General features: G+C 49.6%; 43 non-coding genes across 43 annotated transcripts; all 43 read right to left on the bottom strand.

Annotated features, from left to right (window-relative positions):
- Window positions 1–105: 105 nt before the first annotated feature.
- Window positions 106–179, bottom strand: Trnan-guu. Its single transcript has one exon. It is a non-coding gene; the product is annotated as a tRNA-Asn (tRNA).
- A 333-nt stretch (window positions 180–512) lies between these two features.
- Trnat-cgu lies at window positions 513–584 on the bottom strand. Its single transcript has one exon. It is a non-coding gene; the product is annotated as a tRNA-Thr (tRNA).
- A 689-nt stretch (window positions 585–1,273) lies between these two features.
- Window positions 1,274–1,347, bottom strand: Trnan-guu. Its single transcript has one exon. It is a non-coding gene; the product is annotated as a tRNA-Asn (tRNA).
- A 333-nt stretch (window positions 1,348–1,680) lies between these two features.
- On the bottom strand, window positions 1,681–1,752 carry Trnat-cgu. The gene has a single exon. It is a non-coding gene; the product is annotated as a tRNA-Thr (tRNA).
- A 689-nt stretch (window positions 1,753–2,441) lies between these two features.
- Window positions 2,442–2,515, bottom strand: Trnan-guu. Its single transcript has one exon. It is a non-coding gene; the product is annotated as a tRNA-Asn (tRNA).
- A 333-nt stretch (window positions 2,516–2,848) lies between these two features.
- Trnat-cgu lies at window positions 2,849–2,920 on the bottom strand. Its single transcript has one exon. It is a non-coding gene; the product is annotated as a tRNA-Thr (tRNA).
- Window positions 2,921–3,609: 689 nt separating this feature from the next.
- Window positions 3,610–3,683, bottom strand: Trnan-guu. Its single transcript has one exon. It is a non-coding gene; the product is annotated as a tRNA-Asn (tRNA).
- A 333-nt stretch (window positions 3,684–4,016) lies between these two features.
- Trnat-cgu lies at window positions 4,017–4,088 on the bottom strand. Its single transcript has one exon. It is a non-coding gene; the product is annotated as a tRNA-Thr (tRNA).
- Window positions 4,089–4,777: 689 nt separating this feature from the next.
- Window positions 4,778–4,851, bottom strand: Trnan-guu. Its single transcript has one exon. It is a non-coding gene; the product is annotated as a tRNA-Asn (tRNA).
- A 333-nt stretch (window positions 4,852–5,184) lies between these two features.
- Window positions 5,185–5,256, bottom strand: Trnat-cgu. Its single transcript has one exon. It is a non-coding gene; the product is annotated as a tRNA-Thr (tRNA).
- A 689-nt stretch (window positions 5,257–5,945) lies between these two features.
- Trnan-guu lies at window positions 5,946–6,019 on the bottom strand. The gene has a single exon. It is a non-coding gene; the product is annotated as a tRNA-Asn (tRNA).
- Window positions 6,020–6,352: 333 nt separating this feature from the next.
- Trnat-cgu lies at window positions 6,353–6,424 on the bottom strand. The gene has a single exon. It is a non-coding gene; the product is annotated as a tRNA-Thr (tRNA).
- Window positions 6,425–7,113: 689 nt separating this feature from the next.
- On the bottom strand, window positions 7,114–7,187 carry Trnan-guu. Its single transcript has one exon. It is a non-coding gene; the product is annotated as a tRNA-Asn (tRNA).
- A 333-nt stretch (window positions 7,188–7,520) lies between these two features.
- Window positions 7,521–7,592, bottom strand: Trnat-cgu. Its single transcript has one exon. It is a non-coding gene; the product is annotated as a tRNA-Thr (tRNA).
- Window positions 7,593–8,281: 689 nt separating this feature from the next.
- Trnan-guu lies at window positions 8,282–8,355 on the bottom strand. Its single transcript has one exon. It is a non-coding gene; the product is annotated as a tRNA-Asn (tRNA).
- Window positions 8,356–8,688: 333 nt separating this feature from the next.
- Trnat-cgu lies at window positions 8,689–8,760 on the bottom strand. Its single transcript has one exon. It is a non-coding gene; the product is annotated as a tRNA-Thr (tRNA).
- Window positions 8,761–9,449: 689 nt separating this feature from the next.
- On the bottom strand, window positions 9,450–9,523 carry Trnan-guu. Its single transcript has one exon. It is a non-coding gene; the product is annotated as a tRNA-Asn (tRNA).
- A 333-nt stretch (window positions 9,524–9,856) lies between these two features.
- Window positions 9,857–9,928, bottom strand: Trnat-cgu. The gene has a single exon. It is a non-coding gene; the product is annotated as a tRNA-Thr (tRNA).
- Window positions 9,929–10,617: 689 nt separating this feature from the next.
- Window positions 10,618–10,691, bottom strand: Trnan-guu. The gene has a single exon. It is a non-coding gene; the product is annotated as a tRNA-Asn (tRNA).
- Window positions 10,692–11,024: 333 nt separating this feature from the next.
- On the bottom strand, window positions 11,025–11,096 carry Trnat-cgu. Its single transcript has one exon. It is a non-coding gene; the product is annotated as a tRNA-Thr (tRNA).
- Window positions 11,097–11,785: 689 nt separating this feature from the next.
- On the bottom strand, window positions 11,786–11,859 carry Trnan-guu. Its single transcript has one exon. It is a non-coding gene; the product is annotated as a tRNA-Asn (tRNA).
- Window positions 11,860–12,192: 333 nt separating this feature from the next.
- On the bottom strand, window positions 12,193–12,264 carry Trnat-cgu. Its single transcript has one exon. It is a non-coding gene; the product is annotated as a tRNA-Thr (tRNA).
- Window positions 12,265–12,953: 689 nt separating this feature from the next.
- On the bottom strand, window positions 12,954–13,027 carry Trnan-guu. The gene has a single exon. It is a non-coding gene; the product is annotated as a tRNA-Asn (tRNA).
- Window positions 13,028–13,360: 333 nt separating this feature from the next.
- On the bottom strand, window positions 13,361–13,432 carry Trnat-cgu. The gene has a single exon. It is a non-coding gene; the product is annotated as a tRNA-Thr (tRNA).
- A 689-nt stretch (window positions 13,433–14,121) lies between these two features.
- On the bottom strand, window positions 14,122–14,195 carry Trnan-guu. Its single transcript has one exon. It is a non-coding gene; the product is annotated as a tRNA-Asn (tRNA).
- Window positions 14,196–14,528: 333 nt separating this feature from the next.
- Window positions 14,529–14,600, bottom strand: Trnat-cgu. Its single transcript has one exon. It is a non-coding gene; the product is annotated as a tRNA-Thr (tRNA).
- Window positions 14,601–15,289: 689 nt separating this feature from the next.
- Window positions 15,290–15,363, bottom strand: Trnan-guu. Its single transcript has one exon. It is a non-coding gene; the product is annotated as a tRNA-Asn (tRNA).
- Window positions 15,364–15,696: 333 nt separating this feature from the next.
- On the bottom strand, window positions 15,697–15,768 carry Trnat-cgu. The gene has a single exon. It is a non-coding gene; the product is annotated as a tRNA-Thr (tRNA).
- Window positions 15,769–16,457: 689 nt separating this feature from the next.
- On the bottom strand, window positions 16,458–16,531 carry Trnan-guu. The gene has a single exon. It is a non-coding gene; the product is annotated as a tRNA-Asn (tRNA).
- Window positions 16,532–16,864: 333 nt separating this feature from the next.
- Window positions 16,865–16,936, bottom strand: Trnat-cgu. The gene has a single exon. It is a non-coding gene; the product is annotated as a tRNA-Thr (tRNA).
- Window positions 16,937–17,625: 689 nt separating this feature from the next.
- Window positions 17,626–17,699, bottom strand: Trnan-guu. The gene has a single exon. It is a non-coding gene; the product is annotated as a tRNA-Asn (tRNA).
- Window positions 17,700–18,032: 333 nt separating this feature from the next.
- Window positions 18,033–18,104, bottom strand: Trnat-cgu. The gene has a single exon. It is a non-coding gene; the product is annotated as a tRNA-Thr (tRNA).
- Window positions 18,105–18,793: 689 nt separating this feature from the next.
- On the bottom strand, window positions 18,794–18,867 carry Trnan-guu. Its single transcript has one exon. It is a non-coding gene; the product is annotated as a tRNA-Asn (tRNA).
- Window positions 18,868–19,200: 333 nt separating this feature from the next.
- Window positions 19,201–19,272, bottom strand: Trnat-cgu. Its single transcript has one exon. It is a non-coding gene; the product is annotated as a tRNA-Thr (tRNA).
- Window positions 19,273–19,961: 689 nt separating this feature from the next.
- Window positions 19,962–20,035, bottom strand: Trnan-guu. The gene has a single exon. It is a non-coding gene; the product is annotated as a tRNA-Asn (tRNA).
- A 333-nt stretch (window positions 20,036–20,368) lies between these two features.
- On the bottom strand, window positions 20,369–20,440 carry Trnat-cgu. The gene has a single exon. It is a non-coding gene; the product is annotated as a tRNA-Thr (tRNA).
- Window positions 20,441–21,129: 689 nt separating this feature from the next.
- Window positions 21,130–21,203, bottom strand: Trnan-guu. Its single transcript has one exon. It is a non-coding gene; the product is annotated as a tRNA-Asn (tRNA).
- Window positions 21,204–21,536: 333 nt separating this feature from the next.
- On the bottom strand, window positions 21,537–21,608 carry Trnat-cgu. The gene has a single exon. It is a non-coding gene; the product is annotated as a tRNA-Thr (tRNA).
- Window positions 21,609–22,297: 689 nt separating this feature from the next.
- On the bottom strand, window positions 22,298–22,371 carry Trnan-guu. Its single transcript has one exon. It is a non-coding gene; the product is annotated as a tRNA-Asn (tRNA).
- Window positions 22,372–22,704: 333 nt separating this feature from the next.
- On the bottom strand, window positions 22,705–22,776 carry Trnat-cgu. Its single transcript has one exon. It is a non-coding gene; the product is annotated as a tRNA-Thr (tRNA).
- Window positions 22,777–23,465: 689 nt separating this feature from the next.
- Window positions 23,466–23,539, bottom strand: Trnan-guu. The gene has a single exon. It is a non-coding gene; the product is annotated as a tRNA-Asn (tRNA).
- Window positions 23,540–23,872: 333 nt separating this feature from the next.
- Window positions 23,873–23,944, bottom strand: Trnat-cgu. The gene has a single exon. It is a non-coding gene; the product is annotated as a tRNA-Thr (tRNA).
- Window positions 23,945–24,633: 689 nt separating this feature from the next.
- Trnan-guu lies at window positions 24,634–24,707 on the bottom strand. The gene has a single exon. It is a non-coding gene; the product is annotated as a tRNA-Asn (tRNA).
- Window positions 24,708–24,974: the final 267 nt, after the last annotated feature.

Genomic DNA, 24,974 nt, shown 5'->3' with positions numbered 1-24,974 from the left:
TAAGGCTCTGTGGCATCACTCAAACACAGCCAAATTGTCACACTAGCTGTGTATCTCTAACAAAGTTGACGTATGTCCTCACGTAGGTGCCAGTTAAAACGATTTCGCCCCCGGGTGGGCTCGAACCACCAACCTTTCGGTTAACAGCCGAACGCGCTATCCGATTGCGCCACGGAGGCCTCGACTTTGGCTCACTTGTGCTCTGTATATCAAACTAATTCGTATACCTTCTGCAGGAATCTCGCAGAATGGTAGCATCTGCTTACGCCTCTTCACATGGATAACGTGCATGCACACTGTAGCGAGGCTCATAAACGAATGACATCGCCAAGCATGACATTATACTACAAAATGCAAACAAACCACTGTTCTGCCTATGCATTCAGAAAAACTCTGAGGCCAATGGAATACTTGTCATGGGTTGTAGAACATCCCTCTCATTCAGTGTACTGCCTTGTGTTAGATGCTGCTCGAGATAGCTCCGCTCCTTGAAGGAAGGTAAAAAAAATGAATGCCTTCTGTGAGGTTCGAACTCACAACCCCTGGTTTACGAGACCAGTGCTCTACCACTGAGCTAAGAAGGCGGCAGCTTTGCGTTTGCGAGCTGTCTCCGAATTGTCACTTCATCATACTGAATCTTGCAACCCTTGACCAGATATCGGATTTGGCACACCGCTGCTGCTGGGGGTGTCCACATTGCCGTTTTCCAAATCTCTTGACTGTTTCGCCCTTACGATCGACGACGAGCGTCGGGCCACCAAGGGTTTGCCGTCTGCACAATCTTGACCTAGTGCACAGCTTGTGGGATAGCGTGGCTCGACTGTGAATTGCGCCTTTCGGCTCCTCTCTCTGGCTACAGTGCGCTGTTGTCCACAGTGGCACTGGCGTTGCCCATGGGGCTGCATGTAAGGCGACTGCACGTCGCTCGGCCAACAGCGGCCTACTGCAGACCGACACTTAAGAGACACCAAATACAAATCGACATCGAGAGACAGGCCCTGTCATATGGCACTCGCGACGTATACCCTGAAATTGAATGTAAATAATACGTCTTTCGCAGTGGGCGTCGCTCTACTGCAGTGTCACACATGACGAATAAATAGGAAAACAGTAGAACGTCTGTGTAGGGCCATGTTTTTACCTACAGTGTCACTTGGCTGAATGTGTATAAGGCTCTGTGGCATCACTCAAACACAGCCAAATTGTCACACTAGCTGTGAATCTCTAACAAAGTTGACGTATGTCCTCACGTAGGTGCCAGTTAAAACGATTTCGCCCCCAGGTGGGCTCGAACCACCAACCTTTCGGTTAACAGCCGAACGCGCTATCCGATTGCGCCACGGAGGCCTCGACTTTGGCTCACTTGTGCTCTGTATATCAAACTAATTCGTATACCTTCTGCAGGAATCTCGCAGAATGGTAGCATCTGCTTACGCCTCTTCACATGGATAACGTGCATGCACACTGTAGCGAGGCTCATAAACGAATGACATCGCCAAGCATGACATTATACTACAAAATGCAAACAAACCACTGTTCTGCCTATGCATTCAGAAAAACTCTGAGGCCAATGGAATACTTGTCATGGGTTGTAGAACATCCCTCTCATTCAGTGTACTGCCTTGTGTTAGATGCTGCTCGAGATAGCTCCGCTCCTTGAAGGAAGGTAAAAAAAATGAATGCCTTCTGTGAGGTTCGAACTCACAACCCCTGGTTTACGAGACCAGTGCTCTACCACTGAGCTAAGAAGGCGGCAGCTTTGCGTTTGTGAGCTGTCTCCGAATTGTCACTTCATCATACTGAATCTTGCAACCCTTGACCAGATATCGGATTTGGCACACCGCTGCTGCTGGGGGTGTCCACATTGCCGTTTTCCAAATCTCTTGACTGTTTCGCCCTTACGATCGACGACGAGCGTCGGGCCACCAAGGGTTTGCCGTCTGCACAATCTTGACCTAGTGCACAGCTTGCGGGATAGCGTGGCTCGACTGTGAATTGCGCCTTTCGGCTCCTCTCTCTGGCTACAGTATGCTGTTGTCCACAGTGGCGCTGGCGTTGCCCATGGGGCTTCATGTAAGGCGACTGCACGTCGCTCGGCCAACAGCGGCCTACTGCAGACCGACACTTAAGAGACACCAAATACAAATCGACATCGAGAGACAGGCCCTGTCATATGGCACTCGCGACGAATACCCTGAAATTGAATGTAAATAATACGTCTTTTGTAGTGGGCGTCGCTCTACTGCAGTGTCACACATGACGAATAAATAGGAAAACAGTAGAACGTCTGTGTAGGGCCATGTTTTTACCTACAGTGTCACTTGGCTGAATGTGTATAAGGCTCTGTGGCATCACTCAAACACAGCCAAATTGTCACACTAGCTGTGTATCTCTAACAAAGTTGACGTATGTCCTCACGTAGGTGCCAGTTAAAACGATTTCGCCCCCGGGTGGGCTCGAACCACCAACCTTTCGGTTAACAGCCGAACGCGCTATCCGATTGCGCCACGGAGGCCTCGTCTTTGGCTCACTTGTGCTCTGTATATCAAACTAATTCGTATACCTTCTGCAGGAATCTCGCAGAATGGTAGCATCTGCTTACGCCTCTTCACATGGATAACGTGCATGCACACTGTAGCGAGGCTCATAAACGAATGACATCGCCAAGCATGACATTATACTACAAAATGCAAACAAACCACTGTTCTGCCTATGCATTCAGAAAAACTCTGAGGCCAATGGAATACTTGTCATGGGTTGTAGAACATCCCTCTCATTCAGTGTACTGCCTTGTGTTAGATGCTGCTCGAGATAGCTCCGCTCCTTGAAGGAAGGTAAAAAAAATGAATGCCTTCTGTGAGGTTCGAACTCACAACCCCTGGTTTACGAGACCAGTGCTCTACCACTGAGCTAAGAAGGCGGCAGCTTTGCGTTTGCGAGCTGTCTCCGAATTGTCACTTCATCATACTGAATCTTGCAACCCTTGACCAGATATCGGATTTGGCACACCGCTGCTGCTGGGGGTGTCCACATTGCCGTTTTCCAAATCTCTTGACTGTTTCGCCCTTACGATCGACGACGAGCGTCGGGCCACCAAGGGTTTGCCGTCTGCACAATCTTGACCTAGTGCACAGCTTGTGGGATAGCGTGGCTCGACTGTGAATTGCGCCTTTCGGCTCCTCTCTCTGGCTACAGTGCGCTGTTGTCCACAGTGGCACTGGCGTTGCCCATGGGGCTGCATGTAAGGCGACTGCACGTCGCTCGGCCAACAGCGGCCTACTGCAGACCGACACTTAAGAGACACCAAATACAAATCGACATCGAGAGACAGGCCCTGTCATATGGCACTCGCGACGTATACCCTGAAATTGAATGTAAATAATACGTCTTTCGCAGTGGGCGTCGCTCTACTGCAGTGTCACACATGACGAATAAATAGGAAAACAGTAGAACGTCTGTGTAGGGCCATGTTTTTACCTACAGTGTCACTTGGCTGAATGTGTATAAGGCTCTGTGGCATCACTCAAACACAGCCAAATTGTCACACTAGCTGTGAATCTCTAACAAAGTTGACGTATGTCCTCACGTAGGTGCCAGTTAAAACGATTTCGCCCCCAGGTGGGCTCGAACCACCAACCTTTCGGTTAACAGCCGAACGCGCTATCCGATTGCGCCACGGAGGCCTCGACTTTGGCTCACTTGTGCTCTGTATATCAAACTAATTCGTATACCTTCTGCAGGAATCTCGCAGAATGGTAGCATCTGCTTACGCCTCTTCACATGGATAACGTGCATGCACACTGTAGCGAGGCTCATAAACGAATGACATCGCCAAGCATGACATTATACTACAAAATGCAAACAAACTACTGTTCTGCCTATGCATTCAGAAAAACTCTGAGGCCAATGGAATACTTGTCATGGGTTGTAGAACATCCCTCTCATTCAGTGTACTGCCTTGTGTTAGATGCTGCTCGAGATAGCTCCGCTCCTTGCAGGAAGGTAAAAAAAATGAATGCCTTCTGTGAGGTTCGAACTCACGACACCTGGTTTACGAGACCAGTGCTCTACCACTGAGCTAAGAAGGCGGCAGCTTGGCGTTTGTGAGCTGTCTCCGAATTGTCACTTCATCATACTGAATCTTGCAACCCTTGACCAGATATCGGATTTGGCACACCGCTGCTGCTGGGGGTGTCCACATTGCTGTTTTCCAAATCTCTTGACTGTTTCGCCCTTACGATCGACGACGAGCGTCGGGCCACCAAGGGTTTGCCGTCTGCACAATCTTGACCTAGTGCACAGCTTGTGGGATAGCGTGGCTCGACTGTGAATTGCGCCTTTCGGCTCCTCTCTCTGGCTACAGTGCGCTGTTGTCCACAGTGGCACTGGCGTTGCCCATGGGGCTGCATGTAAGGCGACTGCACGTCGCTCGGCCAACAGCGGCCTACTGCAGACCGACACTTAAGAGACACCAAATACAAATCGACATCGAGAGACAGGCCCTGTCATATGGCACTCGCGACGAATACCCTGAAATTGAATGTAAATAATACGTCTTTTGTAGTGGGCGTCGCTCTACTGCAGTGTCACACATGACGAATAAATAGGAAAACAGTAGAACGTCTGTGTAGGGCCATGTTTTTACCTACAGTGTCACTTGGCTGAATGTGTATAAGGCTCTGTGGCATCACTCAAACACAGCCAAATTGTCACACTAGCTGTGTATCTCTAACAAAGTTGACGTATGTCCTCACGTAGGTGCCAGTTAAAACGATTTCGCCCCCAGGTGGGCTCGAACCACCAACCTTTCGGTTAACAGCCGAACGCGCTATCCGATTGCGCCACGGAGGCCTCGACTTTGGCTCACTTGTGCTCTATATATCAAACTAATTCGTATACCTTCTGCAGGAATCTCGCAGAATGGTAGCATCTGCTTACGCCTCTTCACATGGATAACGTGCATGCACACTGTAGCGAGGCTCATAAACGAATGACATCGCCAAGCATGACATTATACTACAAAATGCAAACAAACCACTGTTCTGCCTATGCATTCAGAAAAACTCTGAGGCCAATGGAATACTTGTCATGGGTTGTAGAACATCCCTCTCATTCAGTGTACTGCCTTGTGTTAGATGCAGCTCGAGATAGCTCCGCTCCTTGCAGGAAGATAAAAAAAATGAATGCCTTCTGTGAGGTTCGAACTCACGACACCTGGTTTACGAGACCAGTGCTCTACCACTGAGCTAAGAAGGCGGCAGCTTGGCGTTTGTGAGCTGTCTCCGAATTGTCACTTCATCATACTGAATCTTGCAACCCTTGACCAGATATCGGATTTGGCACACCGCTGCTGCTGGGGGTGTCCACATTGCCGTTTTCCAAATCTCTTGACTGTTTCGCCCTTACGATCGACGACGAGCGTCGGGCCACCAAGGGTTTGCCGTCTGCACAATCTTGACCTAGTGCACAGCTTGTGGGATAGCGTGGCTCGACTGTGAATTGCGCCTTTCGGCTCCTCTCTCTGGCTACAGTGCGCTGTTGTCCACAGTGGCACTGGCGTTGCCCATGGGGCTGCATGTAAGGCGACTGCACGTCGCTCGGCCAACAGCGGCCTACTGCAGACCGACACTTAAGAGACACCAAATACAAATCGACATCGAGAGACAGGCCCTGTCATATGGCACTCGCGACGAATACCCTGAAATTGAATGTAAATAATACGTCTTTTGTAGTGGGCGTCGCTCTACTGCAGTGTCACACATGACGAATAAATAGGAAAACAGTAGAACGTCTGTGTAGGGCCATGTTTTTACCTACAGTGTCACTTGGCTGAATGTGTATAAGGCTCTGTGGCATCACTCAAACACAGCCAAATTGTCACACTAGCTGTGTATCTCTAACAAAGTTGACGTATGTCCTCACGTAGGTGCCAGTTAAAACGATTTCGCCCCCAGGTGGGCTCGAACCACCAACCTTTCGGTTAACAGCCGAACGCGCTATCCGATTGCGCCACGGAGGCCTCGACTTTGGCTCACTTGTGCTCTATATATCAAACTAATTCGTATACCTTCTGCAGGAATCTCGCAGAATGGTAGCATCTGCTTACGCCTCTTCACATGGATAACGTGCATGCACACTGTAGCGAGGCTCATAAACGAATGACATCGCCAAGCATGACATTATACTACAAAATGCAAACAAACCACTGTTCTGCCTATGCATTCAGAAAAACTCTGAGGCCAATGGAATACTTGTCATGGGTTGTAGAACATCCCTCTCATTCAGTGTACTGCCTTGTGTTAGATGCAGCTCGAGATAGCTCCGCTCCTTGCAGGAAGATAAAAAAAATGAATGCCTTCTGTGAGGTTCGAACTCACGACACCTGGTTTACGAGACCAGTGCTCTACCACTGAGCTAAGAAGGCGGCAGCTTGGCGTTTGTGAGCTGTCTCCGAATTGTCACTTCATCATACTGAATCTTGCAACCCTTGACCAGATATCGGATTTGGCACACCGCTGCTGCTGGGGGTGTCCACATTGCCGTTTTCCAAATCTCTTGACTGTTTCGCCCTTACGATCGACGACGAGCGTCGGGCCACCAAGGGTTTGCCGTCTGCACAATCTTGACCTAGTGCACAGCTTGTGGGATAGCGTGGCTCGACTGTGAATTGCGCCTTTCGGCTCCTCTCTCTGGCTACAGTGCGCTGTTGTCCACAGTGGCACTGGCGTTGCCCATGGGGCTGCATGTAAGGCGACTGCACGTCGCTCGGCCAACAGCGGCCTACTGCAGACCGACACTTAAGAGACACCAAATACAAATCGACATCGAGAGACAGGCCCTGTCATATGGCACTCGCGACGTATACCCTGAAATTGAATGTAAATAATACGTCTTTTGTAGTGGGCGTCGCTCTACTGCAGTGTCACACATGACGAATAAATAGGAAAACAGTAGAACGTCTGTGTAGGGCCATGTTTTTACCTACAGTGTCACTTGGCTGAATGTGTATAAGGCTCTGTGGCATCACTCAAACACAGCCAAATTGTCACACTAGCTGTGTATCTCTAACAAAGTTGACGTATGTCCTCACGTAGGTGCCAGTTAAAACGATTTCGCCCCCAGGTGGGCTCGAACCACCAACCTTTCGGTTAACAGCCGAACGCGCTATCCGATTGCGCCACGGAGGCCTCGACTTTGGCTCACTTGTGCTCTGTATATCAAACTAATTCGTATACCCTCTGCAGGAATCTCGCAGAATGGTAGCATCTGCTTACGCCTCATCACATGGATAACGTGCATGCACACTGTAGCGAGGCTCATAAACGAATGACATCGCCAAGCATGACATTATACTACAAAATGCAAACAAACCACTGTTCTGCCTATGCATTCAGAAAAACTCTGAGGCCAATGGAATACTTGTCATGGGTTGTAGAACATCCCTCTCATTCAGTGTACTGCCTTGTGTTAGATGCTGCTCGAGATAGCTCCGCTCCTTGAAGGAAGGTAAAAAAAATGAATGCCTTCTGTGAGGTTCGAACTCACAACCCCTGGTTTACGAGACCAGTGCTCTACCACTGAGCTAAGAAGGCGGCAGCTTTGCGTTTGTGAGCTGTCTCCGAATTGTCACTTCATCATACTGAATCTTGCAACCCTTGACCAGATATCGGATTTGGCACACCGCTGCTGCTGGGGGTGTCCACATTGCCGTTTTCCAAATCTCTTGACTGTTTCGCCCTTACGATCGACGACGAGCGTCGGGCCACCAAGGGTTTGCCGTCTGCACAATCTTGACCTAGTGCACAGCTTGTGGGATAGCGTGGCTCGACTGTGAATTGCGCCTTTCGGCTCCTCTCTCTGGCTACAGTGCGCTGTTGTCCACAGTGGCACTGGCGTTGCCCATGGGGCTGCATGTAAGGCGACTGCACGTCGCTCGGCCAACAGCGGCCTACTGCAGACCGACACTTAAGAGACACCAAATACAAATCGACATCGAGAGACAGGCCCTGTCATATGGCACTCGCGACGTATACCCTGAAATTGAATGTAAATAATACGTCTTTCGCAGTGGGCGTCGCTCTACTGCAGTGTCACACATGACGAATAAATAGGAAAACAGTAGAACGTCTGTGTAGGGCCATGTTTTTACCTACAGTGTCACTTGGCTGAATGTGTATAAGGCTCTGTGGCATCACTCAAACACAGCCAAATTGTCACACTAGCTGTGAATCTCTAACAAAGTTGACGTATGTCCTCACGTAGGTGCCAGTTAAAACGATTTCGCCCCCAGGTGGGCTCGAACCACCAACCTTTCGGTTAACAGCCGAACGCGCTATCCGATTGCGCCACGGAGGCCTCGACTTTGGCTCACTTGTGCTCTGTATATCAAACTAATTCGTATACCTTCTGCAGGAATCTCGCAGAATGGTAGCATCTGCTTACGCCTCTTCACATGGATAACGTGCATGCACACTGTAGCGAGGCTCATAAACGAATGACATCGCCAAGCATGACATTATACTACAAAATGCAAACAAACTACTGTTCTGCCTATGCATTCAGAAAAACTCTGAGGCCAATGGAATACTTGTCATGGGTTGTAGAACATCCCTCTCATTCAGTGTACTGCCTTGTGTTAGATGCTGCTCGAGATAGCTCCGCTCCTTGCAGGAAGGTAAAAAAAATGAATGCCTTCTGTGAGGTTCGAACTCACGACACCTGGTTTACGAGACCAGTGCTCTACCACTGAGCTAAGAAGGCGGCAGCTTGGCGTTTGTGAGCTGTCTCCGAATTGTCACTTCATCATACTGAATCTTGCAACCCTTGACCAGATATCGGATTTGGCACACCGCTGCTGCTGGGGGTGTCCACATTGCTGTTTTCCAAATCTCTTGACTGTTTCGCCCTTACGATCGACGACGAGCGTCGGGCCACCAAGGGTTTGCCGTCTGCACAATCTTGACCTAGTGCACAGCTTGTGGGATAGCGTGGCTCGACTGTGAATTGCGCCTTTCGGCTCCTCTCTCTGGCTACAGTGCGCTGTTGTCCACAGTGGCACTGGCGTTGCCCATGGGGCTGCATGTAAGGCGACTGCACGTCGCTCGGCCAACAGCGGCCTACTGCAGACCGACACTTAAGAGACACCAAATACAAATCGACATCGAGAGACAGGCCCTGTCATATGGCACTCGCGACGAATACCCTGAAATTGAATGTAAATAATACGTCTTTTGTAGTGGGCGTCGCTCTACTGCAGTGTCACACATGACGAATAAATAGGAAAACAGTAGAACGTCTGTGTAGGGCCATGTTTTTACCTACAGTGTCACTTGGCTGAATGTGTATAAGGCTCTGTGGCATCACTCAAACACAGCCAAATTGTCACACTAGCTGTGTATCTCTAACAAAGTTGACGTATGTCCTCACGTAGGTGCCAGTTAAAACGATTTCGCCCCCAGGTGGGCTCGAACCACCAACCTTTCGGTTAACAGCCGAACGCGCTATCCGATTGCGCCACGGAGGCCTCGACTTTGGCTCACTTGTGCTCTATATATCAAACTAATTCGTATACCTTCTGCAGGAATCTCGCAGAATGGTAGCATCTGCTTACGCCTCTTCACATGGATAACGTGCATGCACACTGTAGCGAGGCTCATAAACGAATGACATCGCCAAGCATGACATTATACTACAAAATGCAAACAAACCACTGTTCTGCCTATGCATTCAGAAAAACTCTGAGGCCAATGGAATACTTGTCATGGGTTGTAGAACATCCCTCTCATTCAGTGTACTGCCTTGTGTTAGATGCAGCTCGAGATAGCTCCGCTCCTTGCAGGAAGATAAAAAAAATGAATGCCTTCTGTGAGGTTCGAACTCACGACACCTGGTTTACGAGACCAGTGCTCTACCACTGAGCTAAGAAGGCGGCAGCTTGGCGTTTGTGAGCTGTCTCCGAATTGTCACTTCATCATACTGAATCTTGCAACCCTTGACCAGATATCGGATTTGGCACACCGCTGCTGCTGGGGGTGTCCACATTGCCGTTTTCCAAATCTCTTGACTGTTTCGCCCTTACGATCGACGACGAGCGTCGGGCCACCAAGGGTTTGCCGTCTGCACAATCTTGACCTAGTGCACAGCTTGTGGGATAGCGTGGCTCGACTGTGAATTGCGCCTTTCGGCTCCTCTCTCTGGCTACAGTGCGCTGTTGTCCACAGTGGCACTGGCGTTGCCCATGGGGCTGCATGTAAGGCGACTGCACGTCGCTCGGCCAACAGCGGCCTACTGCAGACCGACACTTAAGAGACACCAAATACAAATCGACATCGAGAGACAGGCCCTGTCATATGGCACTCGCGACGAATACCCTGAAATTGAATGTAAATAATACGTCTTTTGTAGTGGGCGTCGCTCTACTGCAGTGTCACACATGACGAATAAATAGGAAAACAGTAGAACGTCTGTGTAGGGCCATGTTTTTACCTACAGTGTCACTTGGCTGAATGTGTATAAGGCTCTGTGGCATCACTCAAACACAGCCAAATTGTCACACTAGCTGTGTATCTCTAACAAAGTTGACGTATGTCCTCACGTAGGTGCCAGTTAAAACGATTTCGCCCCCAGGTGGGCTCGAACCACCAACCTTTCGGTTAACAGCCGAACGCGCTATCCGATTGCGCCACGGAGGCCTCGACTTTGGCTCACTTGTGCTCTATATATCAAACTAATTCGTATACCTTCTGCAGGAATCTCGCAGAATGGTAGCATCTGCTTACGCCTCTTCACATGGATAACGTGCATGCACACTGTAGCGAGGCTCATAAACGAATGACATCGCCAAGCATGACATTATACTACAAAATGCAAACAAACCACTGTTCTGCCTATGCATTCAGAAAAACTCTGAGGCCAATGGAATACTTGTCATGGGTTGTAGAACATCCCTCTCATTCAGTGTACTGCCTTGTGTTAGATGCAGCTCGAGATAGCTCCGCTCCTTGCAGGAAGATAAAAAAAATGAATGCCTTCTGTGAGGTTCGAACTCACGACACCTGGTTTACGAGACCAGTGCTCTACCACTGAGCTAAGAAGGCGGCAGCTTGGCGTTTGTGAGCTGTCTCCGAATTGTCACTTCATCATACTGAATCTTGCAACCCTTGACCAGATATCGGATTTGGCACACCGCTGCTGCTGGGGGTGTCCACATTGCCGTTTTCCAAATCTCTTGACTGTTTCGCCCTTACGATCGACGACGAGCGTCGGGCCACCAAGGGTTTGCCGTCTGCACAATCTTGACCTAGTGCACAGCTTGTGGGATAGCGTGGCTCGACTGTGAATTGCGCCTTTCGGCTCCTCTCTCTGGCTACAGTGCGCTGTTGTCCACAGTGGCACTGGCGTTGCCCATGGGGCTGCATGTAAGGCGACTGCACGTCGCTCGGCCAACAGCGGCCTACTGCAGACCGACACTTAAGAGACACCAAATACAAATCGACATCGAGAGACAGGCCCTGTCATATGGCACTCGCGACGTATACCCTGAAATTGAATGTAAATAATACGTCTTTTGTAGTGGGCGTCGCTCTACTGCAGTGTCACACATGACGAATAAATAGGAAAACAGTAGAACGTCTGTGTAGGGCCATGTTTTTACCTACAGTGTCACTTGGCTGAATGTGTATAAGGCTCTGTGGCATCACTCAAACACAGCCAAATTGTCACACTAGCTGTGTATCTCTAACAAAGTTGACGTATGTCCTCACGTAGGTGCCAGTTAAAACGATTTCGCCCCCAGGTGGGCTCGAACCACCAACCTTTCGGTTAACAGCCGAACGCGCTATCCGATTGCGCCACGGAGGCCTCGACTTTGGCTCACTTGTGCTCTGTATATCAAACTAATTCGTATACCCTCTGCAGGAATCTCGCAGAATGGTAGCATCTGCTTACGCCTCATCACATGGATAACGTGCATGCACACTGTAGCGAGGCTCATAAACGAATGACATCGCCAAGCATGACATTATACTACAAAATGCAAACAAACCACTGTTCTGCCTATGCATTCAGAAAAACTCTGAGGCCAATGGAATACTTGTCATGGGTTGTAGAACATCCCTCTCATTCAGTGTACTGCCTTGTGTTAGATGCTGCTCGAGATAGCTCCGCTCCTTGAAGGAAGGTAAAAAAAATGAATGCCTTCTGTGATGTTCGAACTCACAACCCCTGGTTTACGAGACCAGTGCTCTACCACTGAGCTAAGAAGGCGGCAGCTTTGCGTTTGTGAGCTGTCTCCGAATTGTCACTTCATCATACTGAATCTTGCAACCCTTGACCAGATATCGGATTTGGCACACCGCTGCTGCTGGGGGTGTCCACATTGCCGTTTTCCAAATCTCTTGACTGTTTCGCCCTTACGATCGACGACGAGCGTCGGGCCACCAAGGGTTTGCCGTCTGCACAATCTTGACCTAGTGCACAGCTTGTGGGATAGCGTGGCTCGACTGTGAATTGCGCCTTTCGGCTCCTCTCTCTGGCTACAGTGCGCTGTTGTCCACAGTGGCACTGGCGTTGCCCATGGGGCTGCATGTAAGGCGACTGCACGTCGCTCGGCCAACAGCGGCCTACTGCAGACCGACACTTAAGAGACACCAAATACAAATCGACATCGAGAGACAGGCCCTGTCATATGGCACTCGCGACGTATACCCTGAAATTGAATGTAAATAATACGTCTTTCGCAGTGGGCGTCGCTCTACTGCAGTGTCACACATGACGAATAAATAGGAAAACAGTAGAACGTCTGTGTAGGGCCATGTTTTTACCTACAGTGTCACTTGGCTGAATGTGTATAAGGCTCTGTGGCATCACTCAAACACAGCCAAATTGTCACACTAGCTGTGAATCTCTAACAAAGTTGACGTATGTCCTCACGTAGGTGCCAGTTAAAACGATTTCGCCCCCAGGTGGGCTCGAACCACCAACCTTTCGGTTAACAGCCGAACGCGCTATCCGATTGCGCCACGGAGGCCTCGACTTTGGCTCACTTGTGCTCTGTATATCAAACTAATTCGTATACCTTCTGCAGGAATCTCGCAGAATGGTAGCATCTGCTTACGCCTCTTCACATGGATAACGTGCATGCACACTGTAGCGAGGCTCATAAACGAATGACATCGCCAAGCATGACATTATACTACAAAATGCAAACAAACTACTGTTCTGCCTATGCATTCAGAAAAACTCTGAGGCCAATGGAATACTTGTCATGGGTTGTAGAACATCCCTCTCATTCAGTGTACTGCCTTGTGTTAGATGCTGCTCGAGATAGCTCCGCTCCTTGCAGGAAGGTAAAAAAAATGAATGCCTTCTGTGAGGTTCGAACTCACGACACCTGGTTTACGAGACCAGTGCTCTACCACTGAGCTAAGAAGGCGGCAGCTTGGCGTTTGTGAGCTGTCTCCGAATTGTCACTTCATCATACTGAATCTTGCAACCCTTGACCAGATATCGGATTTGGCACACCGCTGCTGCTGGGGGTGTCCACATTGCTGTTTTCCAAATCTCTTGACTGTTTCGCCCTTACGATCGACGACGAGCGTCGGGCCACCAAGGGTTTGCCGTCTGCACAATCTTGACCTAGTGCACAGCTTGTGGGATAGCGTGGCTCGACTGTGAATTGCGCCTTTCGGCTCCTCTCTCTGGCTACAGTGCGCTGTTGTCCACAGTGGCACTGGCGTTGCCCATGGGGCTGCATGTAAGGCGACTGCACGTCGCTCGGCCAACAGCGGCCTACTGCAGACCGACACTTAAGAGACACCAAATACAAATCGACATCGAGAGACAGGCCCTGTCATATGGCACTCGCGACGAATACCCTGAAATTGAATGTAAATAATACGTCTTTTGTAGTGGGCGTCGCTCTACTGCAGTGTCACACATGACGAATAAATAGGAAAACAGTAGAACGTCTGTGTAGGGCCATGTTTTTACCTACAGTGTCACTTGGCTGAATGTGTATAAGGCTCTGTGGCATCACTCAAACACAGCCAAATTGTCACACTAGCTGTGTATCTCTAACAAAGTTGACGTATGTCCTCACGTAGGTGCCAGTTAAAACGATTTCGCCCCCAGGTGGGCTCGAACCACCAACCTTTCGGTTAACAGCCGAACGCGCTATCCGATTGCGCCACGGAGGCCTCGACTTTGGCTCACTTGTGCTCTGTATATCAAACTAATTCGTATACCTTCTGCAGGAATCTCGCAGAATGGTAGCATCTGCTTACGCCTCTTCACATGGATAACGTGCATGCACACTGTAGCGAGGCTCATAAACGAATGACATCGCCAAGCATGACATTATACTACAAAATGCAAACAAACCACTGTTCTGCCTATGCATTCAGAAAAACTCTGAGGCCAATGGAATACTTGTCATGGGTTGTAGAACATCCCTCTCATTCAGTGTACTGCCTTGTGTTAGATGCTGCTCGAGATAGCTCCGCTCCTTGCAGGAAGATAAAAAAAATGAATGCCTTCTGTGAGGTTCGAACTCACGACACCTGGTTTACGAGACCAGTGCTCTACCACTGAGCTAAGAAGGCGGCAGCTTGGCGTTTGTGAGCTGTCTCCGAATTGTCACTTCATCATACTGAATCTTGCAACCCTTGACCAGATATCGGATTTGGCACACCGCTGCTGCTGTGGGTGTCCACATTGCCGTTTTCCAAATCTCTTGACTGTTTCGCCCTTACGATCGACGACGAGCGTCGGGCCACCAAGGGTTTGCCGTCTGCACAATCTTGACCTAGTGCACAGCTTGTGGGATAGCGTGGCTCGACTGTGAATTGCGCCTTTCGGCTCCTCTCTCTGGCTACAGTGCGCTGTTGTCCACGGTGGCGCTGGCGTTGCCCACGGGGCTTCATGTAAGGCGACTGCACGTCGCTCGGCCAACAGCGGCCTACTGCTGACCGACACTTAAGAGACACCAAATACAAATCGACATCGAGAGACAGGCCCTGTCATATGGCACTCGCGACGTATACCCTGAAATTGAATGTAAATAATACGGCTTTTGTAGTGAGCGTCGCTCTACTGCAGTGTCACACATGACGAATAAATAGGAAAACAGTAGAACGTCTGTGTAGGGCCATGTTTTTACCTACAGTGTCACTTGGCTGAATGTGTATAAGGCTCTGTGGCATCACTCAAACACAGCCAAATTGTCACACTAGCTGTGTATCTCTAACAAAGTTGACGTATGTCCTCACGTAGGTGCCAGTTAAAACGATTTCGCCCCCGGGTGGGCTCGAACCACCAACCTTTCGGTTAACAGCCGAACGCGCTAGCCGATTGCGCCACGGAGGCCTCGACTTTGGTTCACTTTTGCTCTGTATATCAAACTAATTCGTATACCTTCTGCAGGAATCTCGCAGAATGGTAGCATCTGCTTACGCCTCTTCACATGGATAACGTGCATGCACACTGTAGCGAGGCTCATAAACGAATGACATCGCCAAGCATGACATTATACTACAAAATGCAAACAAACCACTGTTCTGCCTATGCATTCAGAAAAACTCTGAGGCCAATGGAATACTTGTCATGGGTTGTAGAACATCCCTCTCATTCAGTGTACTGCCTTGTGTTAGATGCTGCTCGAGATAGCTGCGCTCCCTGCAGGAAGGTAAAAAAAATGAATGCCTTCTGTGAGGTTCGAACTCACGACCCCTGGTTTACGAGACCAGTGCTCTACCACGGAGCTAAGAAGGCGGCAGCTTTGCGTTTGTGAGCTGTCTCCGAATTGTCACTTCATCATACTGAATCTTGCAACCCTTGACCAGATATCGGATTTGGCACACCGCTGCTGCTGGGGGTGTCCACATTGCCGTTTTCCAAATCTCTTGACTGTTTCCCCCTTACGATCGACGACGAGCGTCGGGCCACCAAGGGTTTGCCGTCTGCACAATCTTGACCTAGTGCACAGCTTGTGGGATAGCGTGGCTCGACTGTGAATTGCGCCTTTCGGCTCCTCTCTCTGGCTACAGTGCGCTGTTGTCCACGGTGGCGCTGGCGTTGCCCACGGGGCTTCATGTAAGGCGACTGCACGTCGCTCGGCCAACAGCGGCCTACTGCTGACCGACACTTAAGAGACACCAAATACAAATCGACATCGAGAGACAGGCCCTGTCATATGGCACTCGCGACGTATACCCTGAAATTGAATGTAAATAATACGTCTTTTGTAGTGGGCGTCGCTCTACTGCAGTGTCACACATGACGAATAAATAGGAAAACAGTAGAACGTCTGTGTAGGGCCATGTTTTTACCTACAGTGTCACTTGGCTGAATGTGTATAAGGCTCTGTGGCATCACTCAAACACAGCCAAATTGTCACACTAGCTGTGTATCTCTAACAAAGTTGACGTATGTCCTCACGTAGGTGCCAGTTAAAACGATTTCGCCCCCAGGTGGGCTCGAACCACCAACCTTTCGGTTAACAGCCGAACGCGCTATCCGATTGCGCCACGGAGGCCTCGACTTTGGCTCACTTGTGCTCTGTATATCAAACTAATTCGTATACCTTCTGCAGGAATCTCGCAGAATGGTAGCATCTGCTTACGCCTCTTCACATGGATAACGTGCATGCACACTGTAGCGAGGCTCATAAACGAATGACATCGCCAAGCATGACATTATACTACAAAATGCAAACAAACCACTGTTCTGCCTATGCATTCAGAAAAACTCTGAGGCCAATGGAATACTTGTCATGGGTTGTAGAACATCCCTCTCATTCAGTGTACTGCCTTGTGTTAGATGCTGCTCGAGATAGCTCCGCTCCTTGCAGGAAGATAAAAAAAATGAATGCCTTCTGTGAGGTTCGAACTCACGACACCTGGTTTACGAGACCAGTGCTCTACCACTGAGCTAAGAAGGCGGCAGCTTGGCGTTTGTGAGCTGTCTCCGAATTGTCACTTCATCATACTGAATCTTGCAACCCTTGACCAGATATCGGATTTGGCACACCGCTGCTGCTGGGGGTGTCCACATTGCCGTTTTCCAAATCTCTTGACTGTTTCGCCCTTACGATCGACGACGAGCGTCGGGCCACCAAGGGTTTGCCGTCTGCACAATCTTGACCTAGTGCACAGCTTGTGGGATAGCGTGGCTCGACTGTGAATTGCGCCTTTCGGCTCCTCTCTCTGGCTACAGTGCGCTGTTGTCCACGGTGGCGCTGGCGTTGCCCACGGGGCTTCATGTAAGGCGACTGCACGTCGCTCGGCCAACAGCGGCCTACTGCTGACCGACACTTAAGAGACACCAAATACAAATCGACATCGAGAGACAGGCCCTGTCATATGGCACTCGCGACGTATACCCTGAAATTGAATGTAAATAATACGTCTTTTGTAGTGGGCGTCGCTCTACTGCAGTGTCACACATGACGAATAAATAGGAAAACAGTAGAACGTCTGTGTAGGGCCATGTTTTTACCTACAGTGTCACTTGGCTGAATGTGTATAAGGCTCTGTGGCATCACTCAAACACAGCCAAATTGTCACACTAGCTGTGTATCTCTAACAAAGTTGACGTATGTCCTCACGTAGGTGCCAGTTAAAACGATTTCGCCCCCAGGTGGGCTCGAACCACCAACCTTTCGGTTAACAGCCGAACGCGCTATCCGATTGCGCCACGGAGGCCTCGACTTTGGCTCACTTGTGCTCTGTATATCAAACTAATTCGTATACCTTCTGCAGGAATCTCGCAGAATGGTAGCATCTGCTTACGCCTCTTCACATGGATAACGTGCATGCACACTGTAGCGAGGCTCATAAACGAATGACATCGCCAAGCATGACATTATACTACAAAATGCAAACAAACCACTGTTCTGCCTATGCATTCAGAAAAACTCTGAGGCCAATGGAATACTTGTCATGGGTTGTAGAACATCCCTCTCATTCAGTGTACTGCCTTGTGTTAGATGCTGCTCGAGATAGCTCCGCTCCTTGCAGGAAGATAAAAAAAATGAATGCCTTCTGTGAGGTTCGAACTCACGACACCTGGTTTACGAGACCAGTGCTCTACCACTGAGCTAAGAAGGCGGCAGCTTGGCGTTTGTGAGCTGTCTCCGAATTGTCACTTCATCATACTGAATCTTGCAACCCTTGACCAGATATCGGATTTGGCACACCGCTGCTGCTGGGGGTGTCCACATTGCCGTTTTCCAAATCTCTTGACTGTTTCGCCCTTACGATCGACGACGAGCGTCGGGCCACCAAGGGTTTGCCGTCTGCACAATCTTGACCTAGTGCACAGCTTGTGGGATAGCGTGGCTCGACTGTGAATTGCGCCTTTCGGCTCCTCTCTCTGGCTACAGTGCGCTGTTGTCCACGGTGGCGCTGGCGTTGCCCACGGGGCTTCATGTAAGGCGACTGCACGTCGCTCGGCCAACAGCGGCCTACTGCTGACCGACACTTAAGAGACACCAAATACAAATCGACATCGAGAGACAGGCCCTGTCATATGGCACTCGCGACGTATACCCTGAAATTGAATGTAAATAATACGTCTTTTGTAGTGGGCGTCGCTCTACTGCAGTGTCACACATGACGAATAAATAGGAAAACAGTAGAACGTCTGTGTAGGGCCATGTTTTTACCTACAGTGTCACTTGGCTGAATGTGTATAAGGCTCTGTGGCATCACTCAAACACAGCCAAATTGTCACACTAGCTGTGTATCTCTAACAAAGTTGACGTATGTCCTCACGTAGGTGCCAGTTAAAACGATTTCGCCCCCAGGTGGGCTCGAACCACCAACCTTTCGGTTAACAGCCGAACGCGCTATCCGATTGCGCCACGGAGGCCTCGACTTTGGCTCACTTGTGCTCTGTATATCAAACTAATTCGTATACCTTCTGCAGGAATCTCGCAGAATGGTAGCATCTGCTTACGCCTCTTCACATGGATAACGTGCATGCACACTGTAGCGAGGCTCATAAACGAATGACATCGCCAAGCATGACATTATACTACAAAATGCAAACAAACCACTGTTCTGCCTATGCATTCAGAAAAACTCTGAGGCCAATGGAATACTTGTCATGGGTTGTAGAACATCCCTCTCATTCAGTGTACTGCCTTGTGTTAGATGCTGCTCGAGATAGCTCCGCTCCTTGCAGGAAGATAAAAAAAATGAATGCCTTCTGTGAGGTTCGAACTCACGACACCTGGTTTACGAGACCAGTGCTCTACCACTGAGCTAAGAAGGCGGCAGCTTGGCGTTTGTGAGCTGTCTCCGAATTGTCACTTCATCATACTGAATCTTGCAACCCTTGACCAGATATCGGATTTGGCACACCGCTGCTGCTGGGGGTGTCCACATTGCCGTTTTCCAAATCTCTTGACTGTTTCGCCCTTACGATCGACGACGAGCGTCGGGCCACCAAGGGTTTGCCGTCTGCACAATCTTGACCTAGTGCACAGCTTGTGGGATAGCGTGGCTCGACTGTGAATTGCGCCTTTCGGCTCCTCTCTCTGGCTACAGTGCGCTGTTGTCCACGGTGGCGCTGGCGTTGCCCACGGGGCTTCATGTAAGGCGACTGCACGTCGCTCGGCCAACAGCGGCCTACTGCTGACCGACACTTAAGAGACACCAAATACAAATCGACATCGAGAGACAGGCCCTGTCATATGGCACTCGCGACGTATACCCTGAAATTGAATGTAAATAATACGTCTTTTGTAGTGGGCGTCGCTCTACTGCAGTGTCACACATGACGAATAAATAGGAAAACAGTAGAACGTCTGTGTAGGGCCATGTTTTTACCTACAGTGTCACTTGGCTGAATGTGTATAAGGCTCTGTGGCATCACTCAAACACAGCCAAATTGTCACACTAGCTGTGTATCTCTAACAAAGTTGACGTATGTCCTCACGTAGGTGCCAGTTAAAACGATTTCGCCCCCAGGTGGGCTCGAACCACCAACCTTTCGGTTAACAGCCGAACGCGCTATCCGATTGCGCCACGGAGGCCTCGACTTTGGCTCACTTGTGCTCTGTATATCAAACTAATTCGTATACCTTCTGCAGGAATCTCGCAGAATGGTAGCATCTGCTTACGCCTCTTCACATGGATAACGTGCATGCACACTGTAGCGAGGCTCATAAACGAATGACATCGCCAAGCATGACATTATACTACAAAATGCAAACAAACCACTGTTCTGCCTATGCATTCAGAAAAACTCTGAGGCCAATGGAATACTTGTCATGGGTTGTAGAACATCCCTCTCATTCAGTGTACTGCCTTGTGTTAGATGCTGCTCGAGATAGCTCCGCTCCTTGCAGGAAGATAAAAAAAATGAATGCCTTCTGTGAGGTTCGAACTCACGACACCTGGTTTACGAGACCAGTGCTCTACCACTGAGCTAAGAAGGCGGCAGCTTGGCGTTTGTGAGCTGTCTCCGAATTGTCACTTCATCATACTGAATCTTGCAACCCTTGACCAGATATCGGATTTGGCACACCGCTGCTGCTGGGGGTGTCCACATTGCCGTTTTCCAAATCTCTTGACTGTTTCGCCCTTACGATCGACGACGAGCGTCGGGCCACCAAGGGTTTGCCGTCTGCACAATCTTGACCTAGTGCACAGCTTGTGGGATAGCGTGGCTCGACTGTGAATTGCGCCTTTCGGCTCCTCTCTCTGGCTACAGTGCGCTGTTGTCCACGGTGGCGCTGGCGTTGCCCACGGGGCTTCATGTAAGGCGACTGCACGTCGCTCGGCCAACAGCGGCCTACTGCTGACCGACACTTAAGAGACACCAAATACAAATCGACATCGAGAGACAGGCCCTGTCATATGGCACTCGCGACGTATACCCTGAAATTGAATGTAAATAATACGTCTTTTGTAGTGGGCGTCGCTCTACTGCAGTGTCACACATGACGAATAAATAGGAAAACAGTAGAACGTCTGTGTAGGGCCATGTTTTTACCTACAGTGTCACTTGGCTGAATGTGTATAAGGCTCTGTGGCATCACTCAAACACAGCCAAATTGTCACACTAGCTGTGTATCTCTAACAAAGTTGACGTATGTCCTCACGTAGGTGCCAGTTAAAACGATTTCGCCCCCAGGTGGGCTCGAACCACCAACCTTTCGGTTAACAGCCGAACGCGCTATCCGATTGCGCCACGGAGGCCTCGACTTTGGCTCACTTGTGCTCTGTATATCAAACTAATTCGTATACCTTCTGCAGGAATCTCGCAGAATGGTAGCATCTGCTTACGCCTCTTCACATGGATAACGTGCATGCACACTGTAGCGAGGCTCATAAACGAATGACATCGCCAAGCATGACATTATACTACAAAATGCAAACAAACCACTGTTCTGCCTATGCATTCAGAAAAACTCTGAGGCCAATGGAATACTTGTCATGGGTTGTAGAACATCCCTCTCATTCAGTGTACTGCCTTGTGTTAGATGCTGCTCGAGATAGCTCCGCTCCTTGCAGGAAGATAAAAAAAATGAATGCCTTCTGTGAGGTTCGAACTCACGACACCTGGTTTACGAGACCAGTGCTCTACCACTGAGCTAAGAAGGCGGCAGCTTGGCGTTTGTGAGCTGTCTCCGAATTGTCACTTCATCATACTGAATCTTGCAACCCTTGACCAGATATCGGATTTGGCACACCGCTGCTGCTGGGGGTGTCCACATTGCCGTTTTCCAAATCTCTTGACTGTTTCCCCCTTACGATCGACGACGAGCGTCGGGCCACCAAGGGTTTGCCGTCTGCACAATCTTGACCTAGTGCACAGCTTGTGGGATAGCGTGGCTCGACTGTGAATTGCGCCTTTCGGCTCCTCTCTCTGGCTACAGTGCGCTGTTGTCCACGGTGGCGCTGGCGTTGCCCACGGGGCTTCATGTAAGGCGACTGCACGTCGCTCGGCCAACAGCGGCCTACTGCTGACCGACACTTAAGAGACACCAAATACAAATCGACATCGAGAGACAGGCCCTGTCATATGGCACTCGCGACGTATACCCTGAAATTGAATGTAAATAATACGTCTTTTGTAGTGGGCGTCGCTCTACTGCAGTGTCACACATGACGAATAAATAGGAAAACAGTAGAACGTCTGTGTAGGGCCATGTTTTTACCTACAGTGTCACTTGGCTGAATGTGTATAAGGCTCTGTGGCATCACTCAAACACAGCCAAATTGTCACACTAGCTGTGTATCTCTAACAAAGTTGACGTATGTCCTCACGTAGGTGCCAGTTAAAACGATTTCGCCCCCAGGTGGGCTCGAACCACCAACCTTTCGGTTAACAGCCGAACGCGCTATCCGATTGCGCCACGGAGGCCTCGACTTTGGCTCACTTGTGCTCTGTATATCAAACTAATTCGTATACCTTCTGCAGGAATCTCGCAGAATGGTAGCATCTGCTTACGCCTCTTCACATGGATAACGTGCATGCACACTGTAGCGAGGCTCATAAACGAATGACATCGCCAAGCATGACATTATACTACAAAATGCAAACAAACCACTGTTCTGCCTATGCATTCAGAAAAACTCTGAGGCCAATGGAATACTTGTCATGGGTTGTAGAACATCCCTCTCATTCAGTGTACTGCCTTGTGTTAGATGCTGCTCGAGATAGCTCCGCTCCTTGCAGGAAGATAAAAAAAATGAATGCCTTCTGTGAGGTTCGAACTCACGACACCTGGTTTACGAGACCAGTGCTCTACCACTGAGCTAAGAAGGCGGCAGCTTGGCGTTTGTGAGCTGTCTCCGAATTGTCACTTCATCATACTGAATCTTGCAACCCTTGACCAGATATCGGATTTGGCACACCGCTGCTGCTGGGGGTGTCCACATTGCCGTTTTCCAAATCTCTTGACTGTTTCGCCCTTACGATCGACGACGAGCGTCGGGCCACCAAGGGTTTGCCGTCTGCACAATCTTGACCTAGTGCACAGCTTGTGGGATAGCGTGGCTCGACTGTGAATTGCGCCTTTCGGCTCCTCTCTCTGGCTACAGTGCGCTGTTGTCCACGGTGGCGCTGGCGTTGCCCACGGGGCTTCATGTAAGGCGACTGCACGTCGCTCGGCCAACAGCGGCCTACTGCTGACCGACACTTAAGAGACACCAAATACAAATCGACATCGAGAGACAGGCCCTGTCATATGGCACTCGCGACGTATACCCTGAAATTGAATGTAAATAATACGTCTTTTGTAGTGGGCGTCGCTCTACTGCAGTGTCACACATGACGAATAAATAGGAAAACAGTAGAACGTCTGTGTAGGGCCATGTTTTTACCTACAGTGTCACTTGGCTGAATGTGTATAAGGCTCTGTGGCATCACTCAAACACAGCCAAATTGTCACACTAGCTGTGTATCTCTAACAAAGTTGACGTATGTCCTCACGTAGGTGCCAGTTAAAACGATTTCGCCCCCAGGTGGGCTCGAACCACCAACCTTTCGGTTAACAGCCGAACGCGCTATCCGATTGCGCCACGGAGGCCTCGACTTTGGCTCACTTGTGCTCTGTATATCAAACTAATTCGTATACCTTCTGCAGGAATCTCGCAGAATGGTAGCATCTGCTTACGCCTCTTCACATGGATAACGTGCATGTACACTGTAGCGAGGCTCATAAACGAATGACATCGCCAAGCATGACATTATACTACAAAATGCAAACAAACCACTGTTCTGCCTATGCATTCAGAAAAACTCTGAGGCCAATGGAATACTTGTCATGGGTTGTAGAACATCCCTCTCATTCAGTGTACTGCCTTGTGTTAGATGCTGCTCGAGATAGCTCCGCTCCTTGAAGGAAGGTAAAAAAAATGAATGCCTTCTGTGAGGTTCGAACTCACAACCCCTGGTTTACGAGACCAGTGCTCTACCACTGAGCTAAGAAGGCGGCAGCTTTGCGTTTGCGAGCTGTCTCCGAATTGTCACTTCATCATACTGAATCTTGCAACCCTTGACCAGATATCGGATTTGGCACACCGCTGCTGCTGGGGGTGTCCACATTGCCGTTTTCCAAATCTCTTGACTGTTTCGCCCTTACGATCGACGACGAGCGTCGGGCCACCAAGGGTTTGCCGTCTGCACAATCTTGACCTAGTGCACAGCTTGTGGGATAGCGTGGCTCGACTGTGAATTGCGCCTTTCGGCTCCTCTCTCTGGCTACAGTGCGCTGTTGTCCACAGTGGCACTGGCGTTGCCCATGGGGCTGCATGTAAGGCGACTGCACGTCGCTCGGCCAACAGCGGCCTACTGCAGACCGACACTTAAGAGACACCAAATACAAATCGACATCGAGAGACAGGCCCTGTCATATGGCACTCGCGACGTATACCCTGAAATTGAATGTAAATAATACGTCTTTCGCAGTGGGCGTCGCTCTACTGCAGTGTCACACATGACGAATAAATAGGAAAACAGTAGAACGTCTGTGTAGGGCCATGTTTTTACCTACAGTGTCACTTGGCTGAATGTGTATAAGGCTCTGTGGCATCACTCAAACACAGCCAAATTGTCACACTAGCTGTGAATCTCTAACAAAGTTGACGTATGTCCTCACGTAGGTGCCAGTTAAAACGATTTCGCCCCCAGGTGGGCTCGAACCACCAACCTTTCGGTTAACAGCCGAACGCGCTATCCGATTGCGCCACGGAGGCCTCGACTTTGGCTCACTTGTGCTCTGTATATCAAACTAATTCGTATACCTTCTGCAGGAATCTCGCAGAATGGTAGCATCTGCTTACGCCTCTTCACATGGATAACGTGCATGCACACTGTAGCGAGGCTCATAAACGAATGACATCGCCAAGCATGACATTATACTACAAAATGCAAACAAACTACTGTTCTGCCTATGCATTCAGAAAAACTCTGAGGCCAATGGAATACTTGTCATGGGTTGTAGAACATCCCTCTCATTCAGT

This window comes from Schistocerca piceifrons, chromosome 5 (genome assembly GCF_021461385.2).
Source record: "Schistocerca piceifrons isolate TAMUIC-IGC-003096 chromosome 5, iqSchPice1.1, whole genome shotgun sequence".
NCBI classification, from domain to species: Eukaryota; Metazoa; Arthropoda; class Insecta; order Orthoptera; family Acrididae; genus Schistocerca; species Schistocerca piceifrons.
Note: the sequence above shows the minus strand (reverse complement) of the source record. Positions and strands in the feature narration are given on the sequence as shown.